The sequence below is a fragment of the Podarcis pityusensis genome (genome assembly GCF_964106645.2).
Source record: "Podarcis pityusensis genome assembly, chromosome: 8".
Lineage (NCBI taxonomy): Eukaryota > Metazoa > Chordata > Lepidosauria > Squamata > Lacertidae > Podarcis > Podarcis pityusensis.
Genome location: NC_138033.1, coordinates 71,313,056 through 71,331,533, shown reverse-complemented (window position 1 = coordinate 71,331,533; position 18,478 = coordinate 71,313,056). Strand labels below are relative to the sequence as shown.

Sequence of the window (18,478 nt, the reverse complement as noted above, 5' to 3'; positions counted from 1 at the left end):
TCCTCTCCCAGCGTGGTCCCTGGTTCTCCAAGGTCCTGAAGGGTCTTGAGGAGGGTTCTTTCATCTTTGATTTATTCCTTATCACAGCAAAATGAAAATAAAATAATATTTAAAAAAAAAAAACAGAAGGAAAAATGTAAAGGTCACTTTTTGCAGGACCTGCCGATTTCATCCCCCAGGGGTTGGGTTGGGGCTAAATGAACCAGCTGCAGCTGGGCCTCATCCAGCCTGAGTAAATATTGAATCTGGCTGGCGAAAAGAGAGATTTCTAAGGTGTAGGTTGTTTAGCTGGCTAAATTGGGATGTGCCCTCATGCCCTCTGCTTTCTTGGTTTTTTAAAAAAGGAAGAAGTCTTTTTTCAGCCCTGGGATATTAAAGGCCCTTATTTGTCCGTATCATGGAACCAAAGAGATTCGGAAGATATGTGAGAGATATGAGAGCCAGTGTGGTGTAGTGGTTAAGAGCGGTGGACTCGTAATCTGGTGAACCGGGTTCGATTCCCTGCTCCTCCACATGCAGCTGCTGGGTGACACTAGCTGCTGGGCTAGTCACACTTCTCTGAAGTCTCTCAGTCCCACTCACCTCACAGAGTGTTTTTTGTGGGGGAGGAAGGGAAAGGAGAATGTTAGCCGCTTTGAGACTCCTTTGGGTAGTGATAAAGCGGGATATCAAATCCAAACTCTTCTTCTGTTCTGTCCTAGCTGAATTACGTTTTAACTCTTATATTTTATGTGTTTTAGCTTTCTGTATTTTATCCATATGGTTTTTACTTTTTCCTGGTCTGTGAAGAAGAAGAAGAGACTCCTTCGGGTAGTGATAAAGCAGGATATCAAATCCAAACTCTTCTTCTTCTTCTTCTATGTGACATCCTGCCGCTCCCTTCCCATCCTAATCCTTGGGAGACTTGCTTATTGGCCACACATTAGCCAATCACATCGGAAAACTGCAGTGTGGTCATCGATAAGATCTATACCACCATATGGAATCTGCAGAGGCTGGTCCATTAGGGTGAAGGGAGCACTATCTCATCAACCCATCTCTGACTCCACTACCACAGTCCCTCGTTGAAATTAATGGACCCAAGGTAGTTATGTCCATAATATCCACTGGGTCTGCTCTGTTACAGCCATAAAAGGATTTCAGTGGATTTTGACACTTACGGTCTACAGCTATTCTTATAGTTTTTAATTTATACATGACTCAAAGGGACTTGCAAACACAAGAGAAACACTAAAACCAATTACAATAAAGACAAGCAATTAAAAAAACCCCGGGGGGAAGCCAACAGCTATACAAATAGGCTTAGCATATCCTTCCCGGCAAATGAGTCCATAATGCTACTTCCACACTAAGGAGGAGGTGGGGTTGCAGGCTTCACGCCCCCCCCATGCGTGTAGAGGCCCCACATGATTGGGGGGATTCCTGGCCGCATCACCCCCTAGCCGGCCAATCGGCTGGCTCGGGGGCGGGGTCTGCCCTATAAAGGCAGGACGCGGCCGGGGATCTCCCTCTTTGCCGCCTGCCAGCTGTTCCTGTTTATTTAAATACCCTTCAAACGAAGAGCCAAAAGCCCAGGTAGAAAGGAAAGTTTTCAGCTGGTGCCTAAAACTGGACAAAGAGAGTGGTAGGCAAACCTCCCTGGGGAGAGCATCCCATAAGTTGGGAGCCGGCCCTGAAAAGGCCATCTCTTGTGTTGCCATGGAGGATAGCTTTAGGTGATGATCCCAGCGTCTTGGTGGGTTCATATGGGGAGAGGCAGTCCTTGATGTGTTGGGGCCCTGAGCCACATAAGGCTTTATAGGTCAAAAGGAGCACTTTGAACTGGGCCCAGAAACTAACTGGTAGCCTGTCGGGCCAGGATTGGTGTTAGGAGCTAAGACTGTCTTGCCAGGTGAGAAACCCGGCTGCTGAATTCTGCATCAGCTGCATTTTCTGTACAACCTTCAAAGGCAGCCCCATGTATAATGCACTGCAGTAATCTAACCTGGAGGTTACCAGAGCATAGCCTACCCCTGCCCAGACTGGGGAGTAGCTGAGCCGCTTGTCTAAACCGATGGAAGGGACTTGTGTCACCAAGGCAACTTGAGCTCCAAGTGATAGAAGCGCCCCCCCAAACTTTGTACCTGACCCTTTGGAGGGAATGTAACCACATCAAGACCTAAGCCAAGCCCAAAGCCTACAATGAATGAGACCAGTCTGAAAACCCAAAGAGCTAGTGCCTGCTAGCACAGCCTGCAATGTGGTACCCCTCCAGATGTTGTTGGGCCATTGACCATTCTGGCTGGGAATGATGGGAACTGGAGTCAACAACATCTGGAGGGCACCCTGGTGGACAATTCCGTCCTAGATGGTCCAATGGTCAAGAAGTTTCATTTAAAATAACTTGAAATTATGGATGAGAAGAAGATACAGCAGTAGTTATGAATCTGATCATGGTTCCTAATCTGGGAGAATTACATAAGGAGAGAGAGAAAATCCTATTGGGCCCATCCATGTTGGTGGTCTGCTCACCAACTCTTCTGGGAGCAAATCCCATCCTTTCCAGAAAAGGACAGGCAGCCGCCTGTGACTCCATCTTTTCCCTTCTCTCCTCTTTTATCCCAAGTTGGCCTTCATTGTCACCGCTTTACCCTTGTACACAATGCAGTGTTTGTCACAGGAAGTCTCTGTCACCAGCTTCCTCATATTTGAGGGCTGCCGGAGCACACCCAAAGGAGTAAACATCACAGTCATCCCTCGATTTGTGCCACGTTTCCCGACATGGCCGGGTCATTTGTTGCCGTAACATCCGAGAAGGAGAACAATACCCCAGCAATAAAATCTGCCCTCCAGGTGACCTGCAGAGGCCGGGTGTGCTGGTATCCTGATTCTATATCTGTACACAGAACACTGGAGGCTCAGAAGATCTTCCAGGGTCTTCTAACGGTGGAGTCAGAAGATGGCACATCCTTAGGCACTGGCCCTTCCAGCTTCGTCTGGTAGCAGGGCCTCTGAGGAATAGGGATGGGAGGTCCTCACCCTCAGGTTTGGAGCCGTCACAGGACAAGGAATCTGACCCCTGACTCCTGCTGCTCTCTTTGCGTCATCATGATCATTAATTTATATCCTGCCTTTCCCCCCATAACTCAAGGCGGCTCACAAAGGCACTCTACTTGCCATTGCTGCTGCCATCAGGGCCACACAGTGGCAGGAAATGAGATATCAGCTGGGGGCGGTGGTGGGGACACCTTCCTGTTTCATCTTCCTGTTTCACCTCAGACGCTGGAACAGAACAGGACAGGCCATGTGATGGCCTGGGATTCGGACTTGGATGCTGAACCTGAGGGATCCCAGCCTGCACAGGATTCCCTGCCTCCAGAACCAGCTGAGCCGGGGCTGGGTCATGAGCCTGAAGAGTCCTCACCTGTGCTGGATCCTCAGGTGCAGGCATCCGCTGAGTCTGCTCTGGCTCCTGAGGTGATGGAGGACCCATTGCCTGCAGGTGCTCCACTCTCAGCCCCATCAGAGGAAGCTGAGGTTACCTCTGGGTCCGGTAACCCTCCAGTTTCTCCAGAGCTGCAGAGGCTCAGGGCAGAGAGGCAGAGGGAACTAAATTCCCGCAGGAGGAGTGAAGGCATGTTCTGCCACTGGACGGAAGTGCTCTAGGATCCTGCTGGAGCCCTTTGGGTACCTTCTTGCCTGCATTTGAAAAGACAATGTGAGTGCAGGGGTGGTGGTGGGCAAATTTTGGCCTGGCACATGGCGCCATAGCATACCTGCCATCCCATTTTTTTCGGGCAAGAATGCAGTGGCCATTTTGAGTGCCCCCCAAAAAAGCTCTTTTTGGAAAGACTGCGATCTTGCACAGCTCCCCCTAATGCACATCTTTGGGTTCCGTGTGAGATTTTGCCCCGAGAAAAGCACTTTTTTAACGGCAAGAGCAAGGCGCAGGTCATGTGACTTGCCCAGGGGCACGTCCCGGAAGACGCATATCCCAGTTTTGGGTCTGAAAACGTTGGACGGCATGCCATAGTACCCAAGTCCATCACTGCTTGGGGATCCCTCTCCGGGAACCTAATGCGGAGGCAAGACTGTTGGAGCGTTCATGCTGGGAGCCCCTTCACCCTGTGCTCAGGTATTTTTCTATGTGTGTAAATAAGACCATATATCCTGTTATAAGGAAAACTGCTCCCTTTTCCTTTATGGGGTATTCTGGAGCCCGTATAGAGTCCTTAAGCGGATTCCTTATCGGTAGAAGAAAACAGAGGCCAACCAGAGAATATTGAGAAGCAAAGTGGCTAGTAAGCCTCATCTTTATTAAAAGAAATAAACTGTTGTAACAGGGTCTCCATTCACCGTGCACAGGGGGCGAGGAGAATCCTGAACAATGGTGTGCAAGCCCTTATATAGACCTTTGAAATTGCCCACCTGTAGCCCAAGACCAACCCCCGAAATATCACACATACATCACAGAAGGAGGCGGTCCACAGCAGAAATCCTGTCTGCCAGGATACCTGACAATGGTCACTGATCACTTTACCTGGGCAGCCTGGCTATCCTTTTGTGATGGTTAATGATTTAGTTCCTGAATCCAGGTCACCCTATTCATACACAAATACGCCCTTCAGACAGGATTTGCAAGCAAAAAGACAATGGGAAGGCTTTCCCCATTTGCCTCCCTTACTGCAGAGGAATATTTGAGGTCATTGGGAGAGTCAAAATGGCTTCAGGATTGCTCTCCCATACTATTTCAGACACATAGTTCATATATTTAGATATGTGTGCATTTATGAATAAAGGTAAAGGGACCCCTGACCATTAGGTCCAGTCGTGATCGACTCTGGGGTTGCGGCGCTCATCTCGCTTTATTGGCTGAGGGAGCCAGCATACAGCTTCTGGGTCATGTGGCTAGGATGACTAAGTCGCTTCTGGCGAACCAGAGCAGAGCACGGAAATGCCGTTTATCTTCCCACCGGAGTGGTACCTATTTATCTACTTGCACTTTGACGTGCTTTCGAACTGCTAGGTTGGCAGGAGAAGGAACCGAGCAATGGGAGCTCACCCCGTCACGGGGATTCGAACCGCCGACCTTCTGATCGGCAAGTCCTAGGCTCTGCGGTTTAACCCACAGCGCCACCCGCGTCCCTCATTTATGAATATTTACCCTATATTTGAGACCTTAAAATTCTTAAAACAATCCTAAACACATCACAGCTTCCACTGACCTTCGTTCCAAGGAAACCAAATCCTGGATAGACACAGGAACCCTTTTCACCATTTGAAGATTGGGATGAGCGCAACATTATATTCTCTCTAGGCATTTGTGGGGCTGCACAAAACACACAGCCCTCCTGGAACAAGAGTTCAACGCGCTCGCACAATGCAGCTAAATCTTCCTTTGCCAAGAAGACAGAGGAATAAATAAGGAAGGCTGATCGCCAAAGAAGGAAGCAGAACCGGCAACATCCCAAAAAGATCCCCATCTGGGAGAAAAAAATACAGTGAGCTGAGTCACTGTCGTAAGGCACAGAGCGAAGAACAAAGGATCCTTTCCCAGCTCTTTTGAAACTCCCTGATGTCTGGAGTTTGTCGCCAAGTCCACCCTCCTCTCCCAGCGTGGTCCCTGGTTCTCCAAGGTCCTGAAGGGTCTTGAGGAGGGTTCTTTCATCTTTGATTTATTCCTTATCACAGCAAAATGAAAATAAAATAATATTTAAAAAAAAAAAACAGAAGGAAAAATGTAAAGGTCACTTTTTGCAGGACCTGCCGATTTCATCCCCCAGGGGTTGGGTTGGGGCTAAATGAACCAGCTGCAGCTGGGCCTCATCCAGCCTGAGTAAATATTGAATCTGGCTGGCGAAAAGAGAGATTTCTAAGGTGTAGGTTGTTTAGCTGGCTAAATTGGGATGTGCCCTCATGCCCTCTGCTTTCTTGGTTTTTTAAAAAAGGAAGAAGTCTTTTTTCAGCCCTGGGATATTAAAGGCCCTTATTTGTCCGTATCATGGAACCAAAGAGATTCGGAAGATATGTGAGAGATATGAGAGCCAGTGTGGTGTAGTGGTTAAGAGCGGTGGACTCGTAATCTGGTGAACCGGGTTCGATTCCCTGCTCCTCCACATGCAGCTGCTGGGTGACACTAGCTGCTGGGCTAGTCACACTTCTCTGAAGTCTCTCAGTCCCACTCACCTCACAGAGTGTTTTTTGTGGGGGAGGAAGGGAAAGGAGAATGTTAGCCGCTTTGAGACTCCTTTGGGTAGTGATAAAGCGGGGTATCAAATCCAAACTCTTCTTCTGTTCTGTCCTAGCTGAATTACGTTTTAACTCTTATATTTTATGTGTTTTAGCTTTCTGTATTTTATCCATATGGTTTTTACTTTTTCCTGGTCTGTGAAGAAGAAGAAGAGACTCCTTCGGGTAGTGATAAAGCAGGATATCAAATCCAAACTCTTCTTCTTCTTCTTCTATGTGACATCCTGCCGCTCCCTTCCCATCCTAATCCTTGGGAGACTTGCTTATTGGCCACACATTAGCCAATCACATCGGAAAACTGCAGTGTGGTCATCGATAAGATCTATACCACCATATGGAATCTGCAGAGGCTGGTCCATTAGGGTGAAGGGAGCACTATCTCATCAACCCATCTCTGACTCCACTACCACAGTCCCTCGTTGAAATTAATGGACCCAAGGTAGTTATGTCCATAATATCCACTGGGTCTGCTCTGTTACAGCCATAAAAGGATTTCAGTGGATTTTGACACTTACGGTCTACAGCTATTCTTATAGTTTTTAATTTATACATGACTCAAAGGGACTTGCAAACACAAGAGAAACACTAAAACCAATTACAATAAAGACAAGCAATTAAAAAAACCCCGGGGGGAAGCCAACAGCTATACAAATAGGCTTAGCATATCCTTCCCGGCAAATGAGTCCATAATGCTACTTCCACACTAAGGAGGAGGTGGGGTTGCAGGCTTCACGCCCCCCCCATGCGTGTAGCGGCCCCACATGATTGGGGGGATTCCTGGCCGCATCACCCCCTAGCCGGCCAATCGGCTGGCTCGGGGGCGGGGTCTGCCCTATAAAGGCAGGACGCGGCCGGGGATCTCCCTCTTTGCCGCCTGCCAGCTGTTCCTGTTTATTTAAATACCCTTCAAACGAAGAGCCAAAAGCCCAGGTAGAAAGGAAAGTTTTCAGCTGGTGCCTAAAACTGGACAAAGAGAGTGGTAGGCAAACCTCCCTGGGGAGAGCATCCCATAAGTTGGGAGCCGGCCCTGAAAAGGCCATCTCTTGTGTTGCCATGGAGGATAGCTTTAGGTGATGATCCCAGCGTCTTGGTGGGTTCATATGGGGAGAGGCAGTCCTTGATGTGTTGGGGCCCTGAGCCACATAAGGCTTTATAGGTCAAAAGGAGCACTTTGAACTGGGCCCAGAAACTAACTGGTAGCCTGTCGGGCCAGGATTGGTGTTAGGAGCTAAGACTGTCTTGCCAGGTGAGAAACCCGGCTGCTGAATTCTGCATCAGCTGCATTTTCTGTACAACCTTCAAAGGCAGCCCCATGTATAATGCACTGCAGTAATCTAACCTGGAGGTTACCAGAGCATAGCCTACCCCTGCCCAGACTGGGGAGTAGCTGAGCCGCTTGTCTAAACCGATGGAAGGGACTTGTGTCACCAAGGCAACTTGAGCTCCAAGTGATAGAAGCACCCCCCCAAACTTTGTACCTGACCCTTTGGAGGGAATGTAACCACATCAAGACCTAAGCCAAGCCCAAAGCCTACAATGAATGAGACCAGTCTGAAAACCCAAAGAGCTAGTGCCTGCTAGCACAGCCTGCAATGTGGTACCCCTCCAGATGTTGTTGGGCCATTGACCATTCTGGCTGGGAATGATGGGAACTGGAGTCAACAACATCTGGAGGGCACCCTGGTGGACAATTCCGTCCTAGATGGTCCAATGGTCAAGAAGTTTCATTTAAAATAACTTGAAATTATGGATGAGAAGAAGATACAGCAGTAGTTATGAATCTGATCATGGTTCCTAATCTGGGAGAATTACATAAGGAGAGAGAGAAAATCCTATTGGGCCCATCCATGTTGGTGGTCTGCTCACCAACTCTTCTGGGAGCAAATCCCATCCTTTCCAGAAAAGGACAGGCAGCCGCCTGTGACTCCATCTTTTCCCTTCTCTCCTCTTTTATCCCAAGTTGGCCTTCATTGTCACCGCTTTACCCTTGTACACAATGCAGTGTTTGTCACAGGAAGTCTCTGTCACCAGCTTCCTCATATTTGAGGGCTGCCGGAGCACACCCAAAGGAGTAAACATCACAGTCATCCCTCGATTTGTGCCACGTTTCCCGACATGGCCGGGTCATTTGTTGCCGTAACATCCGAGAAGGAGAACAATACCCCAGCAATAAAATCTGCCCTCCAGGTGACCTGCAGAGGCCGGGTGTGCTGGTATCCTGATTCTATATCTGTACACAGAACACTGGAGGCTCAGAAGATCTTCCAGGGTCTTCTAACGGTGGAGTCAGAAGATGGCACATCCTTAGGCACTGGCCCTTCCAGCTTCGTCTGGTAGCAGGGCCTCTGAGGAATAGGGATGGGAGGTCCTCACCCTCAGGTTTGGAGCCGTCACAGGACAAGGAATCTGACCCCTGACTCCTGCTGCTCTCTTTGCGTCATCATGATCATTAATTTATATCCTGCCTTTCCCCCCATAACTCAAGGCGGCTCACAAAGGCACTCTACTTGCCATTGCTGCTGCCATCAGGGCCACACAGTGGCAGGAAATGAGATATCAGCTGGGGGCGGTGGTGGGGACACCTTCCTGTTTCATCTTCCTGTTTCACCTCAGACGCTGGAACAGAACAGGACAGGCCATGTGATGGCCTGGGATTCGGACTTGGATGCTGAACCTGAGGGATCCCAGCCTGCACAGGATTCCCTGCCTCCAGAACCAGCTGAGCCGGGGCTGGGTCATGAGCCTGAAGAGTCCTCACCTGTGCTGGATCCTCAGGTGCAGGCATCCGCTGAGTCTGCTCTGGCTCCTGAGGTGATGGAGGACCCATTGCCTGCAGGTGCTCCACTCTCAGCCCCATCAGAGGAAGCTGAGGTTACCTCTGGGTCCGGTAACCCTCCAGTTTCTCCAGAGCTGCAGAGGCTCAGGGCAGAGAGGCAGAGGGAACTAAATTCCCGCAGGAGGAGTGCTCACTTCCAGGCCAGGAGAGGCGAGTCACCTGAGGATCGGGGCTGCCCTATGCCTCAGGGCAGATAAAAACCGGCCAGCCCCAGTCCCAACTTGCAGGAGCAACATTGTGGTTGCTAGTTCCTGCCTGAACCCTGTCCTGCTTTCCTGCCTGAGCTCCTGACCCACCCTGTCTCCCTGCTTGCATGCCTGTTCCTGACTTCACCCGACTCCCTGCCCTGCACCCAGCTTCAGCTACTACGGACTGCCTCCACGTTGCACCTTTGACCACGGACCGGACTTGGCCCTCACCTCTCGGGTAACCCACGGGAACAGCACAGGCCACCCCTGAGGGGCCTCCTTAACAAATGACACTTCCCAAGATTCTTTGGCGGAGGCCATCACTCTTGAATGTACAGGGCCAATGGGGCCTTGTTTTAACCTCAGCCAAATTCCCGTCTCATCTCCCGGCCCCTGGTTTTTTGTGCTGAAGAGTTTGGCTCTGTTTCGGGAGCCTTTCACTGCCTATTTTATGGCCTGTCGTCCTCTTCGACCGCAGGCATCTCTCAGATTTTTCTTATTCTTGTAAGTTGAAAGATTTGGACATGATCCCAGGGAACAATGGTTTGGGCTGCTGAAGAGGAAAGAGTCCCTGAAAGAAGCCAGTCTGCTGTGTGCTTATTTCAGAGTCTATCTCCCACGCCCCAGACAGCTCTTGAAGACACAGGCCACTTTCCCCCCTTTAAGTTACATCCAGATCGTCCATTTAAAATGTTCAAACACTCAATACTCACCTCCAAGGATCCTGGAAACTGTAGTTTGTTAAGGGTGCTGGGAGTTGCTAGGAGAACCTTATGAAACTATAGTACCCAAGATTCTTGGTCTGGGGAGCCATGACTGTTAAGTGGAATAAAAGTGATTTAGATGTATGGTACAGGTATAACTTTGAGGACATAAGGACATGATACAGTGGTACCTTGGGTTACATACACTTCAGGTTACATATGCTTCAGGTTACAGACTCCGCTAACCCAGAAATATTACCTCGGGTTAAGAACTTTGCTTCAGGATGAGAACAGAAATCATGCTCCCGTGGCACGGCAGCAGCAGGAGGCCCCATTAGCTCAAGTGGTGCTTCAGGTTAAGAACAGTTTCAGGTTAAGAACGGACCTCCGGAACAAATTAAGTACTTAACTCGAGGTACCTCTGTAGCTCAGTTGGCAGAGCATGAGACTCTTACACCGGTCTTGAAAGACCTACATTGGCTCCCAGTACGTTTCTGAGCACAATTCAAAGTGTTAGTGCTGACCTTTAAAGTCCTAAATGGCCTCGGTTCAGTATATCTGAAGGAGCGTCTCCACCCCCATCGTTCTACCTGGACACTGAGGTCCAGATCCGAGGGCCTCCTGGCAGTTCCCTCCCTTAGAGAAGCGAAGTTAGAGCAAACCAGGCAGAGGGCCTTCTCGGTAGTGGCGCCCACCCTGTGGAACGCCCTCCCACCAGATGTCAAAGAGAAGAACAACTACCAGACTTTTAGAAGACATCTGAAGGCAGCCCTGTTTAGGGAAGCTTTTAATGTTTGATGAATTACTGTATTTTAATATTTTGTTGGAAGCCGCCCAGAGTGGCTGGGGTATAAATTATTATTATTATTATTATTATTATTATTATTATTATTAGTATTAGTATTAATAAAAAAAATCCTTCCAGTAGCACCTTTAAGACCAACTAAGTTAGTTCTTGGTATGAGCTTTCGTGTGCAAGCACACTTCTTCAGATACACTGAAACAGAAGTTGCCAGATCCTTCTATATAGTGAGAAGGTGGGGAGGGGTATTACTCAGAAGAGTGGTGGGAATGGGAGATTGGCAGATAGCTGAGATGAGCCTGCTGACGACTCTTAACGACTGTAATAGGTCTTACAGGAAAAGGCAAGGGGTGAGAAGGTGAGAAATGGCTTAGTCATGTATAATGGGATAAGAATCCAATGTCTTTGTTCAAACCAGGTCTCTCCATGGTTTTAAGTTTGGTAATGAGTTGCAATTCAGCAGCTTCTCTTTCCAGTCTATTTCTGAAATTCCTTTGTAGTAAAACAGCTACTTTGAGATCTTGTATAGAATGTCCTGGGAGATTGAAGTGTTCTCCTACTGGTTTCTCTGTTTTGTGATTCTTGATGTCAGATTTATGTCCATTTATTCTTTGGCGTAAGGTTTGGCCTGTTTGTCCAATATAGAGAGCTGAAGGACACTGTTGGCATTTGATGCCATACACAATGTTAGATGATGAGCAATTGAATAGTCCCGAGATGGTATGTGTGATGTTGTTGGGGCCAGTAATGGTGTTGTCCGGGTGTATGTGGCAGCAAAGTTGGCATCTGGGTTTATTGCAGGCTCTGGTGCCAGTGTCCGTGTTAAGTCTGGTTGTAGTATTATTGTGGGTTAGGAGTTGTTTAAGATTGGGTGGCTGTCTGTAGGCAATGAAAGGTCTTCCTCCCAGAGCTTGAGAAAGAGAACTGTCATTGTCCAGGAGAGGTTGTAGATCTCTGATGATGCGTTGTACTGTTTTAACTTGGGAGCTGTATGTGATGACTAGAGGTGTTCTGTTATTTTCTTTGCAGCAAGTTCTCTCTGGGTATAAGTCTGGCTCTGTTGATCTGTTGTCTAACTTCATCTGCTGGGTATTTTAGTTCTGAAAAGGTTTGCTGTAGATCTCTTAGGTGAGAGTCTCACCTAAGAGATCTACAGCAAACCTTTTCCGAACTAAAATACCCAGCAGATGAAGTTAGACAACAGATCAACAGAGCCAGACTTATACCCAGAGAGAACTTGCTGCAAGACAGACCCAAAAAAGAAAATAACAGAACACCTCTAGTCATCACATACAGCTCCCAAGTTAAAACAGTACAACGCATCATCAGAGATCTACAACCTCTCCTGGACAATGACAGTTCTCTTTCTCAAGCTCTGGGAGGAAGACCTTTCATTGCCTACAGACAGCCACCCAATCTTAAACAACTCCTAACCCACAATAATACTACAACCAGACTTAACACGGACACTGGCACCAGAGCCTGCAATAAACCCAGATGCCAACTTTGCTGCCACATACACCCGGACAACACCATTACTGGCCCCAACAACATCACACATACCATCTCGGGACTATTCAATTGCTCATCATCTAACATTGTGTATGGCATCAAATGCCAACAGTGTCCTTCAGCTCTCTATATTGGACAAACAGGCCAAACCTTACGCCAAAGAATAAATGGACATAAATCTGACATCAAGAATCACAAAACAGAGAAACCAGTAGGAGAACACTTCAATCTCCCAGGACATTCTATACAAGATCTCAAAGTAGCTGTTTTACTACAAAGGAATTTCAGAAATAGACTGGAAAGAGAAGCTGCTGAATTGCAACTCATTACCAAACTTAAAACCATGGAGAGACCTGGTTTGAACAAAGACATTGGATTCTTATCCCATTATACATGACTAAGCCATTTCTCACCTTCTCACCCCTTGCCTTTTCCTGTAAGACCTATTACAGTCGTTAAGAGTCGTCAGCAGGCTCATCTCAGCTATCTGCCAATCTCCCATTCCCACCACTCTTCTGAGTAATACCCCTCCCCACCTTCTCACTATATAGAAGGATCTGGCAACTTCTGTTTCAGTGTATCTGAAGAAGTGTGCTTGCACACGAAAGCTCATACCAAGAACTAACTTAGTTGGTCTTAAAGGTGCTACTGGAAGGATTTTTTTTATTTTGACTATGGCAGACCAACACGGCTACCTATCTGTAACTAGTATTAGTATTAGTATTAGTATTAGTATTAGTATTAGTATTAGTATTATTACAGTGGTACCTCGGGTTAAGTACTTAATTCGTTCCGGAGGTCCGTTCTTAACCTGAAACTGTTCTTAACCTGAAGCACCACTTTAGCTAATGGGGCTTCCCGCTGTTGCTGTGCCACCAGAGCACGATTTCTGCTCTCATCTTGAAGCAAAGTTCTTAACCCGAGGTACTATTTCTGGGTTAGCAGAGTCTGTAACCTGAAGCATATGTAACCTGAAGCGTATGTAACCTGAGGTACCACTGTATTATTATTATTATTATTAATCTTAGGGTTGTGGGTCCAAGCCCCACACTGGGCAAAAGATTCCTACAACAGATTCTCCTTCCAACTCTATGATTCTGTGAGAAGAGCCCTGCTGGATCAGGCCTATGGCCCATCTAGTCCAGCGTCCTTTTCTCACAATGGCCAACCAGATACCCATTATGGGAAGCCCACAAGCAGGACCCAAATGCCTAACTCCCCACTTGCAATTCCAATCAACTGTTATTCAAAAGGCACAAGGTCTCCAACTATGGAGGCAGGGCAGAGCCATCAGGACTAGTAGCCATGGATAGCCGCCTCCTCCAGGAATTTGTCCAACAATCTTTTAAAGCCGTCCAAGTTGGTGGCCATCACTGCCTCCTGTTTGACTATGCACTGTGTTCTGTTATCTGTCCTAAATCTTCCAACATTCCTTTGGATGTCCCCGAGTTCTAATGTTATGAGAGAGGGAGGAAAACTTTTCTCTATCCCCGTTCTCCATGCCATGCATAATTTTATAAATTTCTAGTAGCAGCTGCTGGGCTGAAGGAGGGAGAGGGCATGCCCCCCCCCCCATTTGGGGCCCCCAATCTAACTTTGTTATTTTGGATGTCAGTGTGTGTTGTGGTTGCTACATTCCAATGTATCTGGGGTTGCAGCCCAACTCAGAGCAGACCCACTGAAATTAATAGGCATGACCCGTTGATTTCAGTGACCCTACTCTGAGTAGAAATTCGCTGGCAACAATCCTCGGAACCGGTTTTTGACAACTGCAGGGAAAGTTTTAAGGACGATAAATCCATTCTGATTTGTACCTCGCCTCTTTGTTTTGTTTCCGCATGTAATTTTGAGTTCCATCAGAAACAAAACACAACGTTTTTTGTTTCTGGAATACTTTTACGCTTCGTTTAGATGTATGTTATTTTGATATGCTCTAAGGGCTAATTCAATAAGATTCTATTTTATCCAATGCTATTAATAGAAGGCTGTCATGTTAATTTTGCAGAAGCAAATTAGAATGTTTAGAGATAGATGCTGGAAAATAGCCAAGAAGGAAATGGTTCCCGCTGTTGGTTCAGAGCAGAAAGTTGGTAAGAAATTCAGTTCGGTTCACAATTTAATGCAAACTAATTCACATTTCTTGTTTTTTTAAAAAAAGCTGGGGGGAGGATAAGCTCCTGAGAGAATTGTTTAGCTCAAATCCTGCTTGATGATGCCCTGTTCTTGCTGTAATGTTTACAGCTAACAATGCTTAATCTAACAATGTTTATTCTTAGGTTAACTATCCTTGACACTCTTTTAAACAATCAAGTATTCAAAATATCTCACATCCATTATGGTAATAATCCTTAAAACAACATTTTACGCTGAACTTGTAGTATCATTCCCACACTGCAGACTAGAGGCTGTGCCTCTGCTCACATTGCTTGCCAACCTTGCCTACCCCCCCCCATGTCAACCCCCCCTTACATCTCACCAAACCCTATACCCCTCCCCTTACAGATCGCCCAAACTGTGCTCCCTTCCCTTACAGATTACCTAAACCCCCATCCCATCCCTTCACAGATCACTCAAACCTTCACCTATTGGTGGCTATGCGAAATGCAGCGTGACAACAGCCTTACAGTTTTATTATTAAGTAAGATAGGGGGACTGAGAAAATACCATCTTCATAGAATCATAGAATTTGGAAGGAGACCTTGAAGGCCATCTAGCCTAGTGAGGGAGAGCCAGTCTATTCCTCTAGGGTGTATATGGGTAACCTGTAGCTCTTGACATGTTGTTGAACTCCAACTCCCATCAGCCCCAGCCAACACATCCAATAGTCAGGATGGGAACTATGGTCCAGCAACATCCAGAGGACCACAGGCTCCTCATACCTACTCTAGGGAATTGGTTCCATAGTCCAACTGTTCTTACTGTCAAGAAACATATCCTAATGTTCAATTGACACCTGCTGTGCTGGTCCCGGGGGCTAACCGAGAGGCGAGGTCCGAGTCCAGTCCGAGGTCAATGGTGCGGTATGGAGGCAGTCTATCAAAGCTGTAGCTGGGTCCAAGGCGGGGAGTCAGGTGGGGTCAGGAACTCTGGCAGAAGAGCAGGACAGAGTTCAGGCAGGAACAGGCTAGCAACAACATTGCTCCTGCAACCTGGGACTGGGGCTGACTGGCTTTTATCTGCCTTGAGACATAGGGCGGCCCCGGTCCACAGGTGAGTCGCCTCTCCTGGCCTGGAGGCGAGCACTCCTCCTGCGGGAACTTACTTCCCTCCATCTCTCTGCCCTGAGTCTCTGCAGCTCAGGAGAGGGTGGAGGGTTACCGGACACAGAGGCAACCTCAGCTTTCCCTGACAGGGCTGAGAGTGGACCACCTGCAGGCAATGGGCTCTCCATCACCTCAGGAGCCAGAGCAGACTCAGCTGGTGCCTGCACCTGAGGATCCAGCACAGGTGAGGACCCTTCAGGCTCAAGCCCCAGCCCCGGCTCAGCTGGTTCTGGAGGCGGGGAATCCTGTGCAGGCTGAGATTCCTCAGGTTCAGCCTCCGAGTCCGACTCCCAGGCCATCACAATGCCAATGGCCCATCTAGCCCAGCATTCTGCTCTCACAGTGGCCAACCAGATGCCTGTGGGAAACGCTCAAGGAGGATTTGAGTGCAAGAACCTTCTCCCATCCTTGGTTTTCCAGCAACTGGTATTCAGAAGCATTACTGCCTCCAGTCATGGAGGCAAAGCCAAGCTATCGTGTTTAGTAGCCATTGGTAGCCCTCCATGAATTTGTCCAACCCTCTTTTAAAGCCATTCAAGTTGGTGGCTCATCGCTTTCCCCTGCGGGAGCAAGTTCCATAGTTTAACTATGTGCTGTGTGGAGAAGTAATAGTAACAGTAATTTATTATTTGTACCCCACCCATCTGGCTGGGTTTCCCCAGCTGCTCTGGGTGGCTTCCAACAAAGATTAAAAATACATTAAAATGTCACACATTAAAAACTTCCCTGAACAGGGCTGCCTTCAGATGTCTTCTAAATGTCAGGTAGCTGTTTATCTCTTTGACATCTGATAGGAGGGCGTTCCACAGGGCGGGCGCCACTACTGAGAAGGCCCTCTGCCTGGTTCCCTGTAACCTCACTTCTCGCAGGGAGGGAACTGCCAGAAGACCCTCAGAGCTGGACCTCAGTGTTCGGGCAGAACGATGGGGGTGGAGACGCTCCTTCAGGTATACTGGGCCGAGGCCGTTTAGGGCTTTAAAGGTCAGCACCAACACTATGAATTGTACTCAGAAACGTACTGGGAGCCAATGTAGGTCTTTCAGGACCGGGGTTATATGGTCTTGGCGGCTGCCCCCAGTCACCAGTTTAGCTGCCATATTAGTTGTAGTTTCCGGGTCACCTTCAAAGGTAGCACCACATAGAGCGCATTGCAGTAGTCCAAGAAGTGCTTTCTTTTGTTTGTCTTCAACTGCCCAACATGTCCAACTGTCCAACATCCAACCATTGGATGTCCGCAAGACTTTTAGGTTCCCCATCGCTTCTCTAGCCTTTTTCAGCAGGGTTCCCAAGCATCCACTTTGCTCTCTCTCGGTATACCTTCCTTCTAGAAGCCGAGGTAGGAAAACACAGCCTTGCCAGGCACTCGCTTGGCTGCCTGCACCTTCTTGGGAGTCAGCCTAATCTATTCAGACAACAACTTGCATCTGTGGTGAAGAAGAGGAGGACATGGATCTGTTCTGACAGCAGGGCCCTTTACAAGTTCTACCCACTCAACAGGGCTTTAAAAAAATTAAAAATCACATAGATGGGAGGAGGTGAGAGCTTCAGCGAAGCAATTCTCTGGCTGACCTGGAGAACAGAGAACCTTTCAACTGCATGACTTGAGTTCTTTTTGCTTTACGGCTCTTGCTCATTGTTTATTTCTCTGGATTTTCCTTAGTTTTGCAATAGCCCTGCAAGCATCACAGAGCTGGACCCCTGCTCTTCTGACGATGTAGCCGCCTTCGTTTTTGGCAAACCATTGGTCCATCTGGCTCAGTATTTGGGGGACCATTTTCTAGCCCAAGGGCCAAATTCTCTTCTAGGCAACCTTCTGAGGGCCACATGTCAGGGGTGGGTGGAGCCAGAGGCAAAAAGTGGGTGGAGCCAGAGGCAAAAGATATTGGGCATAATATAAAATTTTCATCTTGGGAAAGGTTATGGAGGGAAGATTTAAAATCTACAGCTGTACGTTGAAAGAAAACTACGATGGTACCTCGGGTTACATACGCTTCAGGTTACATACGCTTCAGGTTACATACTCTGCTAACCTAGAAATAGTGCTTCAGGTTAAGAACTTTGCTTCAGGATGAGAACAGAAATCGTGCCCCGGTGGCGCAGCGGCAGTGGGAGGCCCCATTAGCTAAAGTGGTGCTTCAGGTTAAGAACAGTTTCAGGTTAAGTACGGACCTCCAGAACGAATTAAGTACTTAACCTGAGGTACCACTGTATATGAAAATGATGTACCGTTGGTATCTAACACCTACTAAATTAGCAAAAATGCATAGAACTGCTTCAAATATTTGTTGGAAATATAAAGAGAAAGAGGGCACATTCTTCCATATGTGGTGGATGTGCAAATTAACAAAAGCATTCTGGGGAATGATATATACTGAGCTGAAAAAAATGTTTAAAATAACGTTTTTGGGGAAAAACAGAAGCTTTTCTATTAGGAATTTTAGGTGCAGAGATACCAAAGGAACAGAAAAGACTATTTATGTACGTGACAACGACAGCACAGATACTTTTGGCCCAAAGGTGGAAGGAAGATAAAGCCCCGACCAGTGAAGAATGGCTGATAAAGATGATGGACTACGCCAAAATGGTGAAAATTTCCCCCCATCTTCTGGGAAGATGAGAAATCAAGAAGATAGAAATTTTACTAAGGAATGGGGGAAATTTATAACTTAGCTCGGAGAACATTGTAAACAATTAAAAACTTTGGCAGGACTGTAACAACACTTGCAATGTAACAAGAACTATGAGAAGATAGGGAATTTTAAGAAAATGGAGAATACTATAAGATGCAATGGGAAAAGGGAATGTAAATGGAACCCATGGAGGGGCAGAGGAAAGTCCAAGGATTCAGGGGACCCTTTATGTGTATGATTATTATTATTATTTGAATATAAATGTAAACTGCAAAAATCAATAAAAAAATTGTAAATTAAAAAAAAGTTGGCAAG

General features: G+C 47.4%; 1 protein-coding gene and 1 long non-coding RNA gene across 2 annotated transcripts in view; one reads left to right on the top strand and one right to left on the bottom strand.

Moving 5' to 3' along the window:
• FNDC10 (fibronectin type III domain containing 10) overlaps nucleotides 1–18,478 on the bottom strand; it is a 367,304-nt gene that overhangs the window by 101,928 nt on the left and 246,898 nt on the right. The gene's annotated exons all lie outside the window — the stretch shown is intronic.
• The window catches only part of LOC308482841, a 71,923-nt gene that overhangs the window by 52,609 nt on the left and 836 nt on the right, over nucleotides 1–18,478 (top strand). The window contains exon 2 of the long non-coding RNA XR_013989450.1: nucleotides 14,276–14,360. This is a non-coding gene — a long non-coding RNA (uncharacterized lncRNA). The remainder of the gene's footprint in view (nucleotides 1–14,275; nucleotides 14,361–18,478) is intronic.